Here is a 20,985-nt window from a genome sequence, read left to right on the forward strand (position 1 = left end):
AATATGGATTGAGTGAGGAACAGGCCAGTAGTATAGTCAAGACTTAAAGTACTTGTCCACAATTTCAGCCTGTTACTCAAGCCAGTTCTAAAGGATTGGTTCCAAATCAGATATGACAAATGGATATTACTCATATTTCTGAATTTAAACAATTAAAAAATATACATCTATGCCTAGATACCTATTCTGGATTTATTTTGCCACTCCTCAACAAGGAAAATCTCCAAAGAATGTTATTGCTCATTGTCTACAGGCTTTTGATATTCTAGGAATTCCTAAACTGACAATGGAAAAGGATATAGTAGCAAATCTTTTAAAATATTTTGTCAACAGTTTCAAGTTTTTCACGTAACTAAAATGCCTTACAGGCCTCATGGATAAGGCAAGGTAGAGCATGTCCACTAAACAGTGATGATTTATTTGCAAAAAACAAAGAAGGGAGAGCTACTCCCCTGGATACCTAAGAATCATCTTAACCATGTTGTTTTCATTTTGAAATTTTAAAATTTGGATGAGCATGGTAAATCTGCAGCATATAGATTTTGGCATACAGAAACCAAGAAAACTTTTGCTAAAGATAAATGGAGGGGTCCTTTAAAAAATCAATGACATGGACTGGCCCCTGTACTCATATGGGGACAAGGATCTGTCTATGTTTTTCCATAAGAAAATGTTGCACCTAAATGGCTACTAGAACATCTGGTGCAAAAAAAAATGAATGAGGAGTTTCCTCCTGACAATGATAATGATGTCAACGAAGACCGGTGCAGTCAATATGACTGTTTATTGGGAGTACGTTCCTAATCCATCTCCACTACACCCAGTTTCCTGGGATGATCTAGAAGTCCTTGTTTAACTCAACAACCTTTGGTTGCTGGGTTTTCCTGCTTTTGAAGGAACACAAGTAAAAAACAAACAAAAACAAAACAAAACAAAACAAAAAAAAACCTCTTAACTTGTCAGAATTGGGAAGAGGTCATCTTCTTGCTTTACCAGAAAATGTATTCATCAGGAAGGCATAGTTTGACTTTGTAAGGCATGCTTTCCAGGACTTCATAATGTAGAAGAGAATCCTAGCCATGAACTAGTGGTTACCCAGCTACCTCAGACCCCAAGCTCAGGTGGCACCTCTGAACAAGCAGTCCTGGCATAAACACTATGTTTAGAGTGTTTGTCTTGAGGACACAGCAGGGAACACAGCTGCTCTTGTGTCATGGGCATATAACATGGACCGATTTCTCTGTCCTGATGGCCTCATTTAATTCTTAACCCCAGGACCAGGAGGATTCCTGACTGAACCAAGAGTAGGACACAGCTGCAGATCCAGCCAGGTCAGCTAAGGCAGCCCTACTCAGAGAGGGTTGACAACACTAGTGTAGAACAGCACCAGCTGTCATATAATATCTTGCCTCTTAGTCTTCTACTCTTCCCAATCTTTCTCTATTTCAGCCAAAACAGTCCTAGGAATTGTCTTGTTCCTTCTCTTTTCACTGCTCTTAAATACTCAATAGCACAGGGAAACTTAGACCATATGAGCGTATTATATTAGTAAGAATGTGAAGGTACATTTAATGAGTACATGAATAACTGGCTAATTCAAAGTCACAACCTGGGAAATTTCAGAACCAATACCACAATAGGAGACCACCTTGTCATTCGGTATATTCCTCTTAATCCAACATCACTTTGAAACTTCCCTACTTATAATGAAACTGTATAATTAAATAAATAAATAAATCTGAGGGTAATTTTGATTTGTATTTCCCTGATGACTAATGACATTGAGCATTTCTTTAAGTGTTTCTCTGCCATTCAATATTCCTGTATCAAGAATTCTCCCTTTAGATCTTTTTCACATTTTTTTTAAATTGGATTACTTGATTTGTTGCTTTTCAACTTCTTTAGTTCTTTATATATACTGGATATTAGCCCTCTGTAACAAAAAGACTTGGTGAAGATTCTTTCCCAATCTGTAGGCATTTGTTTTGTTTTAATGACAGTGTCCTTTGCTTTACAGAAGCTTTTCAGTTTCATGAGGTTCCATTTACTGATTGTTATTATTAGAGACTGTGCTGTTGATGTTCTCTTCAGGAAATTGTCTCCTGTGCCAATAAGTTCAGTGACTTTCCCTCTTTTTCTTCTACCCAATTTAAGGTGTCTAATTTTATGTTGAGGTCTTTGATCAACTTGGACTTTAGTTTTGTGCAGGATGATAAGTATGGATCTATTTGCATTTTTCTACATGTAGACAACCAGTTAGTCTAGCAGCGTTTGTTGAAAATGCTATCTTTTTTCCATTGTATTGTTTTGGCATCTTTGTCAAAACTCAGGTGTCCATAATGTGTGGGTTTACTCCTGGGTCTTCTATTTGGTTCCATACATACCCCATTCTTTCTATGCCAGTACTACTCAGGTTTTATAACTGTTGCTCTATAGTACAGATTGAGATCAGCGATGTAGAAACCTCCAGAAGGTCTTTTATTGTGCATGACCGTTTTAGCAATTCTGGGTTTCTAGTTTTTCCATGAGTTTGGGAATTTTCTTTCAAGATCTGTATAGAATTGTGTTGGTAATATGATGGGAATTATCTGTAAATCTGAGGATTTCTTTTGGTAAGAATGCCATTTTTACTACGTTAATTCTACCAAGACATGAGAATCGGAGATCTGGTCCATCTTCTGATATCTTCTTCTAATTCTTTCTTCAGAATCTTGAATATTTTTTATACAGATCTTTGACTTGCTTGGTTAGGGTCATACCAAGGTACCTTGTGTTTTTTGAGCAAATACAAGAACACATTAAAGATATCATCCATGATGACCAAGTAGGCTTCATCCCAGGATGCAGGGGGTGGTCAATATATGGAAATCCATCAATGTGATCAACCATATTAAAAAAACAAACAAAAAAAAAACATGATAATATCTTTAATGCTGAAAAAGCTTTGACAAAATCCAATATCCATTCATGTTTAAATATTGGGGAGATTAGGGATGACAGGTACATATCGAAAAAAAAGTAAAAGCAATACACAACAAGCCTATAGCCAACATAAAGCTAAATGGAGACAAACTTAAAGCAATCCCACTAAAATCAGGGATAAGGCAAGGCTGATCACTCTCTCCATATTTTTTTCAACATAGTTCTGGAAGTCTTTGCTAGAGAAATAAGAAAATTGAACAAGATCAGGGAGATAGAAATCAGAAAGGAAAAATTCGGAGTATCACTATTTGCCGATGGTATTATAGTATACCTTAGTGATCAAAAAATTCTACATGGGAAATCCTACAGCTGTTGAACACCTTTAGCAAAGTGGAAGGATACAAAATTAACTCAAAAAAAAAAAATCAGTAGCCCACCTGTATACAAAAGACAAAAGGGCTGAGAAAAAAATTAGGGAAATAAAATGAATTAAATTATCTAACAAGCCCATACCTCCTAACCCTTTCCAGACATTTCCTTACTGGGGACTCCACATGTAAATAGATGAGCTTCAAGAGGAGAGTGTAATTGAAATTACCAGGAAGTGGAAGAAGACTGAGGGACTTCTAAGCTAAAAGAATATAGGTATCCAGATAGTTTGTCATTCAATATAATGTTTAAAGCCCAAATTACTTCCAAGTTCTAAATAACAGGACTGACATTTCCCTTTGGGGAAATGTGGAATATTTCCCTAATGAAGTATTATTTAGCTAAGAAAATGACAACAAGATATTTCCAGGCAAATGGATGGAATCAGGAAAAAAACATCCTTGGTGAAATAACTAAAATGCAGAAAGACAAATATGTTATGTATTCATTTAAGAGGAAGTTTCTGCTGGGGGCAATGGTTTCCTGAACCTACTCAGACCTCGGACAGGACCACTGCTAGTTCTAGAAGTGATGCAAGATGTTCCAAGGAGGGGGTTAAGGCTTCTCATAATATTTCCTATAAGCCCACACCTGTTTGTTTATATCCCCCATTTTTATCCATTATTAGCCAGATAGAGCCAGCCAAGTAATTGTGGTGATGATACTTGCTTTTTTGCCCAATGTTGGAATGCTAGTGAATTTAGGTATGCCCTGGTTACTCACATGCCTTGCTGTGTGCCTGTACCCGTTGATGCCCCTCACGCTATGATTCTCTTCAGACAGAAAAGGGATCTTAGAACTACAGCCGCCACTGTTACTGTCATCTCATTGGCAGCTGTTGGAGCTACCACCGTGGCATTAACCATGAGTCATACTGTGCAGACTGCTCAGACCCTGAATAATCTTTTAGCCAATGTAGCTCATGCCTTAGATGTACAAAAAGGAATTAAAGCTCAACTAAATGGAGGCTTGATGGTGTTCAATCAGAGGATTGACCTCGTGCAGGAGCAAATTGATACCCTATGGCAAATCGCTCAACGTGGCTGTCAATGAAAGTATGCTGGACTTTGTGTCACTAGCATACAACATGAGAATTTTCCCTGTGCTGCAAATCTGTCTAAACAATTGTCGAGCTATATTTTAGGTAATTGGACTGGAGAATTCGATACTACGATGGAGCAGCTGAGAGTGGCCATTATCACAGTAAATTCTACCAGAGTGGACGCAGGACTAGCCACAAGATTATCACCATGGATTGCTGCAGCCATGAATCATCTGAAGGAATGGGCTGGCATGGGAGCGTTAGCAGGCCTTCTGGTGTTGGTCTCCTTGGTTTGCCTGTGGTGTATATGCAAGATTAGAGTCTCACAACAGCGTAATGCAGCCATGATCATTCAGGCCTTTACAGCCATTGAAGCAGGACAGTCTCCCCAAGCATGGTTGGCTACCATAAAAAGCTAAAATGTTATGCTCAGGATGTGAGGCTAAGCACTGCACTCACGGTCAGCAGCTTTCGACCCAGTGAAGTGCAAGTCTGATTGCATGCAGGTTGATGCCCCAGGTCCCGCCTCTGAGAAAAATGTATCGGACCGGTCTGATGCTCTTTGGGTGGATGACACCTAAATGAACATCAGTACAAAGTCCCAATTTATTTCTAATATCAGAGATCAGACCTCTACTCTTGCCTGATGCGTCTAAAACAAAAAGGGGGAATTGTAGAGAGCTGCGGAATGCTATGCCTTAAAGATGGAGCTGGTTTCTCCCTTCCACCTTCCCAATGGTGAGTGCTCTCTGTCACAAACAACTCCACATTTGGCAAAGGCTGATGATCTGGCTTGCTTCCATGTATGTGGACCTATCTGCATTGCCCCCGTGGCACGCCTGGGTTGGCTACCCAGAGGCTATATAAGCTGTGGGCTGGCTTTCCCCAGGGTCTGATGATTGTTCAATGTTCCTGAATAAACTGCATTGAAAAAAAAAAGGAAGTCTCTGGTCTCTGAATAGTGGGGGATAAAGTTACAATAGGCCATCTATTGTGAACAAAGCAGTGTTTCACTAGGGGACTGGTGGCAGTTAAAAGAGTTGTTGGGTTGAGGGCATCCTACAAAAATTTTCAAGAAACCCATGCTATTGCTATTCAAATATGTTGATCTCTGCCCTCAAGTGATATTTCAGTGTCATGTTTTGGATCCACAGAAATGCTTTCTTCCACATCAAATGAGATTGCATATAGAGGCCCACAGTCCAAAATGATGAAGAGAGAGTCCTTAAAACACCCAGCTCTTAATTGGATTTTCCTATGAAATTTGCCCTCCTCTCATGGAAGACTGCAGGAGAGTAGGCAGGAAAAGTGTCCTAAGTAGAGGGAATTAAGACACAAGGAGAATAATGCCTTGAGAATTAGGCCACAGAGGAAGATGATACAGCCAGCCTGGTTAGATGAGATTAGCTGAGGTCAGAGGGAAGGAGGAGGGTGACCTCTCCAATTAGGGAAATAGAGAGAGAGCATAGGGGTATAAGAAGTAGGGTGGGTGGGACTGGAAGAAGGAGAGGAGGAGGCAGCAGAGGAGATAAAAAATGAGCCAATCATAATAAATAAAAATATAAGAAAATCTGTGATCAATGTGATGAAGTATAGAGCTCTTCAGGAATGATGGCTTCTTCTTGGGAGTTGTACCATCATGAGGAAAAGATAAACTCTCTTTTCTTAAAGGGACTTGGTAGGGAGAATCTGATCATGTTCCAATGAATATATGAACAACACATAATTCATTTGATGTATTTTAAAGAACACAAATTAGGAATGGGCGGGCATGGGAGTGTTAGCAGGCCTTCTGGTGTTGGTCTCCTTGGTTTGCCTGTGGTATATATGCAAGATTAGAGTCTCACAACAGTGTGATGCAGCCATGATCATTCAGGCCTTTACAGCCATTGAAGCAGGACATTCTCCCCAAGCATGGTTGGATACCATAAAAAGCTAAAATGATACGCTCAGGATGCGAGGCTAAGCACTGCACTCAGGGTCAGCCGCTTTGGACCCAGAGAAGAGCATGTCTGATTGCATGCGGGTTGATGCCCCAGGTCCCGCCTCTGAGAAAAAGGTATCGGACGGGTCCGATGCTCTTTGGGTGGATGACACCTAAATGAACATTTGTACAAAGTCCCAATTTATTTCTAATATCAGAGATCAGACCTCTACTCTTGCCTGATGCGTCTAAAACAAAAAGGGGGAACTGTAGAGAGCTGCGGAATGCTATGCCTTAAAGATGGAGCTGGTTTCCGCCTTCCACCTTCCCGATGGTGAGTGCTCTCTGTCACGAACAACTCCACATTTGGCTAAGGCCGAGGATCTGGCTTGCTTCCATGTATGTGGACCTATCTGCATTGCCCCCGTGGCACGCCTGGGTTGGCTACCCAGAGGCTATTTAAGCTGTGGGCTGGCTTTCCCCGGGGTCCGAGGATTGTTCAATGTTCCTGAATAAACTGCATTGAAAAAAAAAAAAAAAAAAAAAAAAAGAACACAAATTAATGAGACACATGGGAAGGAATTTCTACCTTGGAACAATGGAAAAAGAGTATAATGTATATTATATGAAATTCCCACAAAATCAATAAAAATAATATGTTGACACCTTTAATAATGACATTAACATGGAGAAAAGATTGTGCTAAAAAGAGCAGAGTTCGACTTTGTATGGCATGTTTTCCAGTAACACATTATGTATCAGGAATCCTAGCCATGAAATAATTGTTACACAGCTACCACAAACATCATGAGCTCAGGTGGCACCTCTCTGAAAAAGCAGTTGTGAAAGGAACACTATGTTTAGAGGGTGTATCCTAGGGATATAACATGAACCCATTTTCTATCCTGAAGGAACATTTTTAAATGAAATCAGTAGGAGCAGGACATTATCTCACTGACCACTGAGTCGGAGATAGCTGCCAATCCAGTCAGGTCAGCCAAGTAAACCATGCTCATAGTGGTTTGGCAAAACAAGTGTGGAACAGCACCAGCAATAGTTTATTGCCCCTCAGTTTTCCTTTTACACTCGCCATTCTTTCTCTGTTTCAGCCAAACCAGTCCTAGGAATTACCAGTTTTCCATCTGTTTTCCCTCCTCTTAAAGACTGATTACACCAGACAACCCTCTACCCTTCCACATTATTATATCAATAAGAATGTGAAGGTACATTTAGTCAGTATGGCAGTAACTGTTCTGTTCAAGGTCACAATGTAGGAAATTTCAGATCCAAGATCACAGTAGTAGACCATCTTGTCATTTGGTAAATTCCCCTTAATCCCACTTCATTTTGAAGCTTTCCTATTGAGGAAGCTGTCCAACTAAATAATCATTAAAGTTTCATTTACTAGCTGACATTGTCACAGAGGTAAGCAGGAGTAAATGTGTGGGATCTGGAAAAAGGGATGAGATAAATGTTTGTTGGTTTTCACAAGAAAAAGTCACATGTGCACTGAATCAGAGATACTGTGGAAAGTTTGTTTACTCATCTCCATGTAAACCTCAAGATTCTCTCAGTTACTGATATATATATCAATTGAAGTAAGTGTTGCTCATATACTCATTGAAACATGATCAGAGTCTCAGTGCCAAGCCCCTTAAAGAAAACTGAGTTTATCATTGCCACACACTGGCACCAACCCAAGAAGAAGCCATCAGTACTGAAGAGCTCTATAATTCATCACCTTGTTCACAGATTTTCTCATGTATTTATTTATTATGAATTGTTTACTTTGTATCCCCACTGCTGCCCCCACCCTATTCTCCTTCCAGTCCCACCCACCCTCCGTAATATATCCTGATGCCCATTTTCTAGTTCCCTGATAGAGGAGGTCCTCCTCACTCTTCAATCTGACCATAGCTAATAAGGTCTCATCAAGGCTGGCTGCATCAAATTCCAATGAGTCCTGATTCTCAGAGCATTGTTTTTCTTTTGTCCTCAGTTCCCTCTACTTATGATACTCTTCCTGCCTCCTCTCCTGCAGGCTTTCCAGAGAACTGAGGGGAGTGAGAATTTCATCCTGAAATCCCTTTTAGACCTGGGTGTTTTAAGGTCTCTCACTGCATAATATAGGACTGCATGTCTCTATATCAAGTACCATTTGATACAGAAGAAAGCATCTCTTTGGATCAGAGAACATGGCACTGATCTATCAGTTGAGGGCAGAGAGCAACATACTTTAATAACAATAGACTGGTTGCTTGAAAATTTCCATAGCATGCCCTGGCACAACAACTCAATTAACTGCCATCCAATCCCCTTCCTGGAAGACTGGTTTGGTCAAAATAGATGACCTATTAGAACTTCATCTTCCACTATTAGAAGACCTCCTAATAAATGAATGCATACCATATTTGTTCATTTTAGTTATTTCACCCAGGATGATTTCTACTGGTTCCATCCATTTGCCAGAAATTATCATGATGTCTTTTCTTAGCTGACTAAAACTCTGTTATGGAAATATTCTACATTTTCCCCAAAAGAGATTGTCAAACTGTTCTTTAGTCCTTTTAAGTTGCTGGGACTTTACTCATTGTATTGAATGACAAGCTTTCAGGATAACTATGTTCTTTTAGCCTAGAAGACTCATCTTCTTACACTTCCTGGTGATTTGAATTGCAATGTCACCTTGAAGCTCATCTAATTTCATCTAATTTTAGTCCTCAGTGAGGAAATGTCTGGGAAGGGTTAGGAGGTATGGCCTTGTCAGATAATGTAATTTGTATTGGAGTTATATGATAGCAGGGTGTGCTGTGTGGTTGATATAGGAATGAAAGTGACCAGACAAAATGGAGTCCCTGTCTCTCAGTCTCTCACTTTATAACTGTTTTTCTGTTGGTCTCAATCTCTCTATTTCTGAATCTGTCAAACTCACACTTTCTTTCTCTATCTCTCAAAGTCTCACTCTCTCAGCCTGAAGATTGTGGTCAGTATGAAAAGCCCTCAGTTCTGCTGAAGGAGTACAACAAGATGACTGCTTGATGACATGACATCATGGATAGTCTCTGTAAAAATAAAACAAGGTCACAATTAAATGCTTTTCATTCAAAGAGTGGCCTTGGTTAGGGAATATTTTCACAGTAAGTAATTCACTGACTGGGGACATATCTGTGCACTTAACAAATAATAATGGAATCTGTGATAATGAAATCCTGAAAATCTGGCTGGCTTTCTCTTGTTTCATGACATCATTCTGCCTCTCAGTCAATCAGCAGCTGAGAGAATCTTGAGGCTTCCATGCCCCATACCCAGATCCCAAACCTAAACTCCTGTTTACCTCTGTGACAATCTCAAGTAGGAAATTGAACTTTAATATTTATTTAATTACACAGCTTCCTAAGTAGAGAATCTTCAAAGTGATTTGAGATGAAGGGGAATGTACAGAATGACAAGGTGGTTTCCTTCTGTGGTGTTGGATCAGAAATTTCCTAGGTTGTGACTTTGAAGTGAGCAGTTACTTGTGTACTCACTAAAGATACTTTCACATTCTTATTGATAGAATAGCCTGGCATGGTTTAGGGTTCCATGGATTATTGAGTCTGTAAGATCAGGGGAAAGAGACTGATACCAGACAATTATTGGGACATGTTTGGCTCACACAGTAAAAGATCAGTGTATGTAAAAGGAGAACTGAGGGACAATTAACTATTTGACAGTTGGTGCTCTTCCAAACTAGTGTTTCCAACCCTCTCTGAGCAGGGTTGCCTTTGATCATCTCACTGGATTGGTATCTGTGTCCTACTCAGTGGTCAGTGATGAACCCTCCTGGTTCTAGGGTTTACAGTTAAAACTTGGCCTTCAGGTCAGTGAAATCAATCTGTACTATATGCCTAGGACACAAGAGCAGATATGTTTCCACCAGTGGTGCTCCAGACAAACCCTATGCATGTAGTGTTAATGCCAGGATTGCTTTTTCAGAGGTGCTACCTGAGCTCATGGGGTCTGAGGTAGCTGGGTCACAACTAGTTCATGGCTAGGATTCTCTGCTACCTTATGAGTTCCTGGGAAGCATCCCTTACAAAGTCAACTCTACCCTCCTTAGCAGAATCTTATCTCCACATTAAAAGTCATTGTGAAAGTTGTCAACATATTATTTTTATTAAATATTTGGAATTTTATATAATATACATGACACTACTCCTCCATTGCTCTCATATTCAAATTCCTATCCATGTGTCAACCTGAAATCTTTTTTCTTTAAAATACATCAATTGAAGCATGTGTTGTTCATATACTCATTAGAACATGATCTCAATCTCAGTGCCAATGAGTTCATACTTGTCACACCATGACACCACCCTCAAGAAAAAGGCATCAGTCTTGAAGAGCTCTATACTTCATCACCTTGATCACAGTTTTTCTTATGTATTTATTTATGAGAATTTGTTCCTTTTATTCCCCTCTGCTGCCCCATCACTCTTCTCCTCCCAGTTCCACCCACACTTTTTCTGCTACTCTTTTTCTAAATCCCTGTGAGGGTAGGTCCTCCTCCCCCACTGATCTGACCCTAACTTATCAGGTCTCATCAAGGCTGGCTGCATCATCTTCTTCTGTGGCCTGAATCTCAGGGCATTGTTCTCCCTGTGTCCTCAAATCCCTCTACTTATGATACTCTTCCTGTTTCCACTCCTGCAGGCTTCCCAGAGCTCTGAGGGGAGGAAGAATTTCATTGGGAAATCTCACTTAGAGCTGTTTTTTTTTAAGGTCTCTCTCTCTAGTATCATACTGTGGGTCTCTGTATGCAATCCCATTTGATGCAGAAGGAAGAATCTCCATGGATAGAAGAACAAGGCATTAATCAATCATTTCAGGGCAGTGAGCAACTTATTTTTAATAACAACAGCATATGATGCTTAAAAATTTCTGCAGAATGCCCAGCCCCAAAAACTCAATTAACCGCCATCCAATTCCCCTACTGGAAGACTGCTTTGGTCACAATAGATGGCCTAGTGGCCATTTATCCCCCACTAATAGGAGATCTTCTAATAAATAAATACATATCATATTTGTGTTTCTGCATTTATGTTACTTCATGCAGGATGGTTATTCCTGGTTCCATCCATTTGCCTGAAAATATGTTGTTATTTTCTTAGATGAATAATTCTCCGTTATGGAGATTCCACATTTTTCTCAAAGGATATAGCCAGTCCTGTTCTTTAGAATTGGAAATTTCTGGGACTTCAATTATTCTATTAAATTACAAACTATAAGGGCAACTACGTTTTTTTAGCCTAGAAGTTTCTCCATTTTCTTCCACACTTTGGTGATTTGAATTGCAATTTCCCCTTGAAGTTCATCTGTTTATATATGGAGTCCCCAGAGAGGAAATATCTGGGAAGGGTTAGCCATATTGCCTTGTTAGAGGCAATATGGAGTTATGTTATGGGAAGTTTTGCTTTGAGGTTGTAATGCCAATGAAAGTGACCAGACACAATGCCATCTCTGTCAGGGGGAGGAGGACCTCACCTATCAGCAGAATTTTAGAAAGGGGTAGAAGAAGAAGTGTAGCTGGGAATGGAAGGAGAAGAGGGAGGGAACAGCAGAGGGGATACAAAGGGAACAAATAAGTAAAAACATTTAAAAAGACTGTGATCAAGGTGATGAAGTATAGAGCTTTTTCAGGACTTATGGCTTCTTCTTGGGGGTGGTGTCAGGGTGCAGAAAGGATGAACTCAGTTTTCTTTAAGGGACTTGACCCTGAGACTCTGATCATGTTCCAATGAATAGATAACACATACTTCAGCTGATATATTTTAAAGGAAAAAAAATAAGTGTGACACATGAACCTGAGAGCAATGAAAAAGGAGTGTAATATGTATTATATTAAATTCGCATATAAGCAATAAAAATAATATGTTGACAACTTTTACAAAGACGTTTAACATGGAGAAAAGATTCTGTTAAAGGAGAATCAAAGGAGTTTGACTTTGTAAGGCATGATTTCCAGGAACTCATTATGTAGTAGATAATCTCTGCCATGAACTAATGGTTACACACCTACCTCAGACCCCATGAGCTCAGATGACACCTCTGAAGAAGCAGTATTAGTACTAACACAAAGTTTAGAGGGTTTGTCTGGAGGACCACTGAAGGAAACTGAGATGCTCTAGTGTCCTAGGCATACAAAAAAGCCCTATGTCTATGTCCTGAAGGCCCAGTTTGAACTGTAAACCCCAGGAACAGGAGGATTTCTCACTGACCACTTAGTACGACACAGCTACCAATCCAGCCATGTCAGCGAAGGCAAACCTGCTCATAGAGATTTGGCAACACTAGTGTAGAACATCGTTAGTTTTCAAATAGTTTATTGCCCCTCAGTTCTTCTTTTACATTCACAGATCTTTCCTGTTTTAGCCTAAGTATTCCCAGGAAAGTTTGGGTTTCCTCATTCCCTGCTCCACAATAGTCAATTCTCCAGAGAACCCTAGACCATGCCAGTCTATTTTTATCAATAAGAAGATGAAGGTACATTTGTTGAGTATGCCAGTAACTGCTCAGTTCAAAGTCACAACCTAAGAAATTTCAGATTTAAGACTACAGTAGGAGACCACCTTGTCATTCCTACATTCCCCTAAATCCCACATCACTTTGAAGTTTCCATACATAGAAATGTGCATGATAGTACTCATTAAAGTTTCATTTCCTACCTGACATTGTCACAGAGGTAAACTGGAATAAATGTGTGGGATCTGGAAAAAGGGATGAGATAAAGGCTTTTTGGGATACAGGAGAAAAAGTCACATGTGCCCAGGATCAGAGATACAGGACACTGATGGAAGTTGGTTATCTCATCTCCATGGAAACCTCAAAATTCTCTCTGATGTTGATTGGTTGAGTGGAAGAATGATGTCCTGAAACAGGTGAAAGCCAGTGAGAGTTTCAGGAGACAGTTATTAAAATGGCCAAGTAGACAGCCTGCTTGAGAGAAAGGCTCAGCAGACCTACAATGCCTCAATCTGGGCATCAGAAAGCACACAACCCTGAGATGACAGTTTCTGTGGAAAAGAATCTTAGTTTAGGAAAAACGTCACATATTTCTTTCACGTGGTCATTAGTAAAGTCACCTGTCCTTGCCATGGGAATATTACATTATCACAGATTACATTACTATTTGTTAAATGCACAGATAAGTCCTCAGTCAGTGAATTACTTCCTGTGAAAATGCTCACTGAGCAAGGGAACTTGCTTATATTATTTACAGAGACCATCCAGCCTGTCATAGCAGCAAGCAGTCATCTTGTTGTAGTACGTCAGCAGATCTGTGAGCTTTTCATACTGATCCCCAAGTGGCAGGCAGAAAGAGGGAGACAGAGAGAGAAAGAGAATGTGCTAGAAAGACATATTCAAAAATAGAGACACCAACACCGACAGGAACAAAGATATAAAGTAACAGAGACCAAGAGACAGAGACTCCATTTTCAATGGCCACTTTCATTGGCATATAATCTTTAAAGCACAACCTCCTATAATAAAACTCCAATAGGAATTATATTATCTAACAAGACCATAACTCCTATCCCTTCCCAGACATTTCCTCACTGGGAACTGAACAAGTAAATAGATGAGCTTCAAGTGACCATTGGAATTCAAATCACCAGAAGCAGAAGTTGGAGGGATTTCGAGGCTAAAAGTACATAGTTATCCTGATAGTTTGTCATTCACAACAGTGGAGGAGGGTTTCCCTTTGTCCACAATCTCATCAGCATGTGTTGTCATTTGAGTTTTTGATCTTGGCCATTCTGATGTGTCATTTTGATTTGCATTTCCCTGATGGCTAAGGACATTGAGCATTTAAGTGTTTCTCTTCCCTTCGATATTCCTCTATCCAATATTCTCTGTTTAGCTCTGTTCCCCATTTTTTATTACTGGTGCTCTATAATAAATCTTGAGATCAGGGATATGAATACCTCCAGAAGATCTTTTATTGTAGAGGATTTTTTTTTTTTTTTAGCAATTCTGGTTTTCTTGATTTTCCATATGAAGTTGAGAATTTTTCTTTCAAATTCTGTAAAGAATTGAGTTGCTACTTTGAAGGAAATTGCATTGAATATAGATTGCTTTTGGTAAGATCAACATATTTACTATGTAAAGCCTGCCAAGCTGTAAGCATGGGAGATCTTTCTATATTCTGATATTTTCTTCTAATTCTTTCTTTAGAGAGTGGACATTTTTTTCATAAACTCTTTGACTTGCTTGGTTAGAGTCATACCAAGGTACTTTATATCTTTGACCGAACACAAGAACACATCAAAGATATCTGCCACTATTACCAAGTAGGCTTCATCCCAGGTATGCAAGGGTGGTTCAATATATGGAAATTCATCAAAATGATCCACCATATTAAAAAAAATGAAAGAAAAAAAACATACAATAATCTCCTTACATGCTGAAAAATCATTTGTCAAAATCCAACATCTCTTCATGTATAAAATATTGGAGAGATCAGGGATACAAGGCACATATTTAAATATAGTAAATGCAATATAATGTAAGCTTATATCCAACATCAACCTAAAATAAGAGAAACTTAAAGCAATCCCACTGAAATCAGAGACAAGGCAAGACTTCCCAATCTCTTCATATTTCTTCAACATAGTTCTGGAAGTCATTGATAGAGCAATAAGACAATTGAAGTAGATCAAGAGGATACAAATCTGAAAGGAAGAAGTCAAAGTATCACTCTACAGATGATATGATACCTGAGTGACCCCAAAATTCTACTAGGAAATTCCTTCAGCTGATAAACACCTTTACCAAAGTGGCTGGATAAAAAATTAACTAAAAAGAAAAAATTATCAATAGCCCTTCTGTATACGAAAGATAAAAGGGCTGAGAAAGAAATTATCGATACAAAAGGAATTGAATTAACTGACAAGGACATACTTCCTAAACAGACATTTCCTCACTGAAGACTCAAATGTAAATAAATGGGCTTGGAGAGGACATTGTAATTCAACTCATCAGGAAGAAGAAGAAGATGGAAGGAATTCTAGACTAAAAGAACATTGTTATCCTGAAAGTTTGTCACTCAATACAATGAACAAAGTCCCAGCATCTTGGAAAGACTCAAGAATAGAACTGACAATCTCCATTTGGGAAAACATGGAATAGTTCCATAACAAGAGTATTATTCAGCTAAGAAAATGACACCAAGACATTTTCAGGCAAATGGATGGAACCAGGAAAAATCATCCTAGAGGAAGTAACTAAAATGCAGAAAGACAAATATGGTATGTATTCACTTATTAGGAGGTCTCCTAATATTGGGAGATTGAGTTCCAATAAGCCATCTATTGTGACCATGAGGGATATTCGATGGGAGTTAATTGAATTGTGGGGCCAGGACAACCTATGGAAATTTTAAGACAACCCATGTTGTTTTTATTAGAATAAGTTGCTCTCTGCCCTCAAATGATTGGTCAGTGCCATGTTCTTGGAGCCACAAAGATGCTTTCTTCTGCATCAAATGGGATTGCACATAGAGACCCACAGTCCAGTCCGATATTATGCAGAGAGAGACCTTTAAACACCTAGCTGTGAATGGGATTTGCCTATGAAATACTACCTATCCTCAATTCTCTGCTAAGCCTGCAGGAGAAGAGGTAGGAAGAGTATCATAAGTAGAGGCAATTGAGGAGAGAAGAAGAACAATGCCATGAGAACCAGGCCTCAAAGGAAGATGATGCAGCCAGCCTTCATGAGACCTGATTAGCTAGGGTCAGATAGAAGTGGGAGGAGTACCTCCTCTATCAGGGAACTAGAAAAAGGGAATAGGGATGTAGATGGGACTGGAAGCAGAAGAAGGAAGGGGCAGCAGTGGGGATACAAAGGGAACAATTCATAATAAATAAATACATCAGAAATAATGTGAACAATGTAATGAATTATAAAGCTCTTCAGGACTGATGGCTTCTTCTTGGGGGTGGTGCCAGTGTGTGGGAATGATGAACTCATTATTCTTTAAGGGACTTGGCAATGAGACTCTAATCATGTTCCAATCAGTATATGAACAACACTTACTTCAATACATATATTTTAAAGAAAAAAAATTAATGTGACACATAGGTATGAATTTGAATATATATATAATATATATAATGTATATTATATATAATATATATTACACTCCTTTTCCATTATTCCCAGGTTCAAATTCATACCTATGTGTCACATTAAATTTATATACATATGTATATATATATATATATAATAAAATTCCCACATCATAATCAATAAAAATAATATGTTGAAAACTTTTACAGTGACTTTTAACATGGAGAAATAATTCTGCTAAAGGAGGGCAAAGTTTGATGTTGTAAGGCATTCATTCCAGGAACTCCTTATGTAAGCATCCTAACCATGAACTAGTGGTTACCCAGGTATGTCAGACCCAAAGAGGTCAGGTGCCATCCCTGAAAAAGCAGTCCTAGAAAAAACACTACATTTAGAGGGTTTGTCTAGAAGACCACAGCAGGTAACACAGCTGCCCTTGTGTCCTAGGCATATAATACCAACCAATCTCTCTTTCCTGATGGCCCAGTTTTAACTGTAAACCCTAGACCAGGAAACTTGCTCACTGATCACTGAGTAGGATACAGCTGTCCATTGAGACAGGTCAACCAAGGCAACCCTGCTCATAGAATATTGCCAAAACTCGTGTGAATTATCACCAGCTGTAGGAAAGCTGTAAAGTGGTGTGGGAGGAAGGAGAATGTATTGAATGACTGTGGTCTTGGATCTGAAATTGCTAGGTAGTGACTTTTAACTGAGCAGTTACTCTAGTCCTCACTAAGTGTATCTTCACATTCTTATTGATATAGGCTGGCAGAGTCTAGGGTTCCCTTTGGTATTGAGTCTTTAAGATCAGGAAAAAGAGAAGAAAACATGGTAATTCCTGGGACTGTTTCAGGTGAAACAGAGAAAGAATGGTGAGTGTAAAAGGAGAATTGAGGGGCAATATACTATTTGACAGCTTATCCTGTTTCACACTAGTGTTGCCAACCCCCTATGAGGTTGCCTTAGCTGACCTGGCTGGATCGGCAGCTGTGTCCTCAGTGGTCAGTGAGGAACCCCACTGGTCCTGGGCTTTAGAGTTAAAAGTGGGCTTTCAGGACAGAAAAAAATGGGTCTGTGTTATATGCCAAGGAAACAAGAGCAGTGGAATCCTACAGCAAACACTCTAACGTAGTGTGAATGCCACCACTGCTTGTTCAGTGTTGCCACCTGAGTCCATGAGGTCTGAAGTAACAGGGTAAACACTATTTCATGGCTATGATTCTTTACTATCTAATGACTTCCTGGAAATTATGCCTTACAAAGTCAAACTCTGCCCTCCTTAAGCAGAATCTTTTCTCCATGTTAAAAGTCATTATAAAAGTTGTCAACATATTATTATTGATTATGTTTGAATTTCATATAATATATATTACACTCCTTTTCCAATGCTCTCAGGATCAAATTCCTACCCCTGTGTCACACACACAAAAAAATTGTTTTTCTTTAAAATACATCAATTGAAGTGTATATTATTCATCTACTCTTTGGGAGATGGTCAGAGTCTCAGTACCAACCCCTTAAAGAAAACTGAGTTCATCAATGTCGAACCCTGGATCCACCCCCAAGAAATGCCAACAGTCCTGAATAGCTCTATACTTCATCACCATTATCACAGTCTTTCTTATGTATTTATATATCACCATTTGTTCACTTTGTATCCCCTATGCTGCCCCCTCCCTCTTCTCCTTCAAGTCTCATCCACCCCCTCTTAAGCTACTTTACCCTTTGTCTAGTTCCCTGATTTGGAAGGACCTCCTCCCCCTTCAATCTGACCCTAGCTTATCAGGTCTCATCAAGGCTGGCTGCATCATTCTCCTCAGCAGTCTGAGGCTCAGGGCATTGTTCTTCTGTACTCTGCTTATCACACTCTTCCTGCCTCCTCTCCTGCAGGCTTCCCAGAGTTCTGAGGGAAGGGAGAATTTCATAATGAAATCCCATTTAGAGCTGAGTGTTTCCAGGTCTATCTCTGCATAATATCAGACTGTGGGTCTCTATGCATTCCCAATAATGTAAAAGGAAGCATCTCTGTCTGTACGAGAACATGGCTGATATATCAATTAAGGGAAGAGAGCAATATATTTTAATGACAACAGCCTGAGTTGCTTGAAAACTTCTATAGGTGCCCTGCCCTAACAACTCAGTTAATTCACACTCAGTCCCCCTATTGGAACACTGGTTTGGTCACAATAGATGCCCTATTAGAATTTTATCCCCTACAATTAGGAGACCTCTTAATAAGTGAATACATACCATATTTCTCTTTCTGAATTTTAGGAACTTCACCATGATGATTTTTCCTGGTTCCTTAAATATGCCTTAATATCAATGTAATTTCTTTGTTGAATAATACTCATTTATGGGAATATACCACATATTCCCCAAAGGATACTGTAAGTCCTGTTTTTTAGAATTAGAAGTTGTTGGGACTTTAATCACTGTATTGAATGGCAAACTATCAGGATAATTTTGTTCTTTTGGCCTAGAAGTGCCTCCATCTTCTTCTTCTTCCTGGTGATTTGAATTGCAATATCCCTTTGAAGCTCATCTGTTTACATGTGGAGTCCCCAGTGAGGAACAGTCTTGGAAGCATTAGGAGGTATGGCCTTGTTAGATAAAATTATTCATTTTGGAGTTATATTATGGAAGGGTGTGCTTTCAGGTTGATATGCCAATGAAAGTGAACAGACAGAATGGAGTCTCTGTCTCTTGGTCTCTGTCACTTTATATCTTTGTTTCTGTTAGTATCAGTATCTATTTCTGAACCATCTCTCTCACTCTTACTCTTTCTGTCTCTCTCTGCCTCTCCCTCTCTGTTTGCCACTTGTGTTTCATTGTGAAAAGCTCTCAGATGTGCTGAAAGACTGCAAGATGACTGCTTGCTGACATGACATCATGGATGGTCTCTGTAAAAATATAAGCAAGGTCCCAATTAATCACTTTTTGTTCAAAGATTTATGTTGATTAGGGAGCATATTCACAGAAAGTAATTCACTGACTGAGGATATATCTGTGCATTTAACAACTAATAATGGAATCTGTGATAATGTGAAAGTCGATGTCAAGGACACATGAATTTTTTAATGCTTACTTGATAGAAGTATATGACCCTTTTACTAAACTAATAGTCTTGGACTCAGGAACTGACATGTCTGTGTTTTGTGCTTCCACCTGCCAAGATTATGTCATGTAGGTATGCTCAGCTTTGCTCTTTAGCAGGCTGTCCAGTTGGCCTTTTAAATGACTGTTTCCTGAAACTATTACTGGCTTTCACCTGCTTCATGACATCATTCTTCCTCACAGCCAATCAGCACCTGAGAAAATCTTGAGGATTCCATGGAGATGAGTAAACAAACCTTCCTCATTGTCCAGTATCTCTGATCCTGTGCACACATGACTTTTAGTTATGTAACCCAACAAACCTTTACCTCACCTGTTGCTGCCCCTTTACTGCTGTTTACCTCTGTGACAATGTCATGTAGGAAATGAAACCTTAATGTTTATTTAATCAGAAAACTTGCTAGTTAGGGAAGCTTTAAAGTGATGTGGGATTAAAGGGAATGTATTGAATGACAATGTGGTCACCTACTGGGATCTTGGATCTGAAATATCCTAAATTGTGACTTTGAGTAGAGCAGTGTTCACTTAATAAATGTACATTCACATTTTTCTTAACGGCCTGGCAGGGTTTAGGGTACCCTGAGGTACTGTGTCTTTAAGAGCAGCGAAAGAGAAGGAATCTTGACAATTCCTGGGACTGGTTGGCTGAAAAAGAGAAAGATCTGTGAGTGTAAAAGGAGAAATGAGTGGCAAAAAAACATTTAAAAACTGGTCCTGTTCCACACTAAGGTTGCCAACCCTCTATGAACACAGTTGCCTTGGCTGACATGGCTGGATGGGCAGCTGTGTACTACTCATTGATTATTGAACTCTCATGGTCCTGGGGTTTACATTTAAAACTGAGCCTTTGGGACAGAGAAATGTATCTGTGTTATAGACCTAGGACAGCATCACAGCTGTGTTTCCTTCAATTGTCCTCCAGAAAAACTGTCTATAATAAGTGTTAGTGCCAGGACTGCTTGTTCATAGGTGCCACCTGAGCTCATGTGGTCTTAGGTAGCTCTGTAAGCACTACTTCATGGCTAAGATTCTCTGTTACATAATGAGTTCCTGGAAATCATGCCTTACAAATTCAAACTCTTCCCTCTATTAGCAGAATATTTTCTCCTTTTTAAATGACATTGTAAAAGTTATCAACATATTATTTTCATTGATTATATGTGGAAATTTCATACACTATACATTACACTTCTTTTCTATTGCTCCCAGGTTCAAAATCTTACAGATTTTTCACACTATTTTTTTTCCTATAAAATACATCGATTGAAGTATGTGTTGTGTATATACACATTGGAACATGATCAGGGTCTCAATGCCAAGTCACTTAGATAAAACTGAGTTCATCCCTGTCCGACCCGGTCACTACCCCCAAGAAGAATCCATCAGTCCTGAAAACTCTATACTTCATCCCCTTGACCACAGCTTTCCTTATGTATTA

Source organism: Meriones unguiculatus (genome assembly GCF_030254825.1).
Source record: "Meriones unguiculatus strain TT.TT164.6M chromosome Y unlocalized genomic scaffold, Bangor_MerUng_6.1 ChrY_unordered_Scaffold_42, whole genome shotgun sequence".
In the NCBI taxonomy this organism is placed as follows: Eukaryota; Metazoa; Chordata; class Mammalia; order Rodentia; family Muridae; genus Meriones; species Meriones unguiculatus.